The sequence below is a fragment of the Mus pahari genome, chromosome 19 (genome assembly GCF_900095145.1).
Source record: "Mus pahari chromosome 19, PAHARI_EIJ_v1.1, whole genome shotgun sequence".
Lineage (NCBI taxonomy): Eukaryota > Metazoa > Chordata > Mammalia > Rodentia > Muridae > Mus > Mus pahari.
Window position 1 is genome coordinate 51,073,005 of NC_034608.1, and position 2,043 is coordinate 51,075,047.

The window sequence follows — 2,043 nt, forward strand, 5'->3', positions numbered from 1 at the left end:
GAGGAGGAGGAGGAGGAGGAGGAGGAGGAGGAGATGACTCTGACCCCTAGGGCATACGGCTGAAGAAGAAGGAGGAGGAGAAGGAGGAGAAGGAGGAGAAGGAGGAGAAGGAGGAGAAGGAGAAGGAGAAGGAGAAGGAGAAGGAGAAGGAGAAGAAGAAGAAGAAAACTGACCTCTAGGGCATATGGCCCAAGGCCAGCCTCCGATAAAAATAAAATTCAAGCTTCTCTACATTTAATGATAGCGTGGCCTTCAACATCAACAAAAAATAAACCTGCAAGTCTGGGAACTGATGACACGTTTAGGGGAAAGGCAAATTCCTCCTCGGGGACTCTGATAAAGGGGGGTGGGGAACCCATGAGAAATACTATATATACCTAGATATTTCTGACTCCTGCCCCCCCATCCCCAGCCGATAAAGATAGCAAATACTATTATAACCAGGCAGTTTCTAAGTAATACATCTTTATGTATTAAAATCAATCTTTTTTTCCCTGAGAACTCTTGATTTTTTTCCCCGTCCCCAGAAGCCTTTTCTCTTCGCTTGCTTTTCCTCACAAGTGTTTCCCAGGGATCTGATCCCCATTTCTGGACACTTGCTCACACGACCCACATTTTCAATTACCAGCAGCTCCTTATGCAAACTATTCTGAAAAACCTTCTTTCAACATCTGGCCTATCTATCCTATGTAACCCGAACCCGGAACTCCTTGCTGCCTGGCCTAGCACCATTTATTTATCTGGTCATCCAAAGGAGAACCCTTCTATGGCACACTTCAGCCCTTTCCTGCAGCCTGGGCCAGGGCCTCGCTGATTCTTCTGAAGCTGGCTGGCTGTGTTGTGTCCTGTCCCACCGGAACAAGATGCTGCAGAGGACAGAGGCCCCCACTTCCTAGCTCAGAAAGCAACTGCCTCATTCATCACCTGCTGGTCAATGCTCCCCCTAAACACCCTCCTCTTTTCTTTTGGCTTTTTCTTGCTGCTCCCCCAAAAAACGACCTACACAGGCTCCCTGCCTGCCGTCTTCCCACCGCAAATAGGATCAGACTCAGACAAAACGAATCGCTGACTCGTCACGAAGCTCCACCACATTCTCAAGAGTAGGCTTGCTTCTGGTTCAAGCCACCTCAACCTTCATGGCATGCCTTATTAATAAACCTGTTCATGGGCTGGTGAGATGGCTCAGAGGGTAAGAGCACCCGACTGCTCTTCCGAAGGTCCGGAGTTCAAATCCCAGCAACCACATGGTGGCTCACGACCATCTGTAACAAGATCTGATGCCCTCTTCTGGGGTATCTGAAGACAACTACAGTGTACTTACATATAATAAATAAATAAATCTTTATAAATAAATAAATAAATAAATAAATAAACCTGTTCATTTGTGCGTGACTGCCCCTCTGTGAAACTGAGCAACTGTGCCAGGCAGGTAGCACACATCTTCAGCAGCAGCCTTAGGGAGGCAGAGGCAGGCAGATCTCTTGAGTTCGAGGCCAGCCTGGTCTACAGGGCAAGTTCCAGGACAGCCAGGGCTGCACAGGGAAACGCTGTCTCGCAAAAACCAACAAAGGAGCAGCAGAAAATGAGGAAGCCTCTCCTAGATGCCAGCATCCCTCCAGGGTCTACACCTGAAGGCCCTAGTCAGTCAGTCACAGTCACAGTGCCTCAGTTCCATAAAACCAAACGCAGAACACCTGTGGACTCATCTGGCTATACCTGTAATCCCAGCACTCAAGAGGTTAACACCGAGCTGGGCATGGTGGCGCAGGCCTTTAATCCCAACGTGGGGGGGGGGGTGAGGCAGAGGCAGGCGGATTTCTGAGTTTGAGACCAGCCTGGTCTACGAAGTGAGTTCCAGGACAGCCAGGGCTATACAGAGAAACCCTGTCTCGAAAAACCAAATAAAAGAGGTTAACACTGAAGAGGACACTGTGTGTCAAGACAGACTGGACTAAATTGTCTCAAACACACAAACATGAAGGAAAAACAAACAAACAGAACCCTGCTTTAGCTTCTGAGGATAAAAAAAAAGGGGGGGGGGGG

The 2,043-nt window shown here is 48.7% G+C and overlaps 1 protein-coding gene across 5 annotated transcripts in view; it reads right to left on the reverse strand.

Moving 5' to 3' along the window:
- Positions 1 to 2,043, reverse strand: part of Rbpms (RNA binding protein, mRNA processing factor) — a 151,897-nt gene that overhangs the window by 141,686 nt on the left and 8,168 nt on the right. The window lies entirely within an intron of this gene.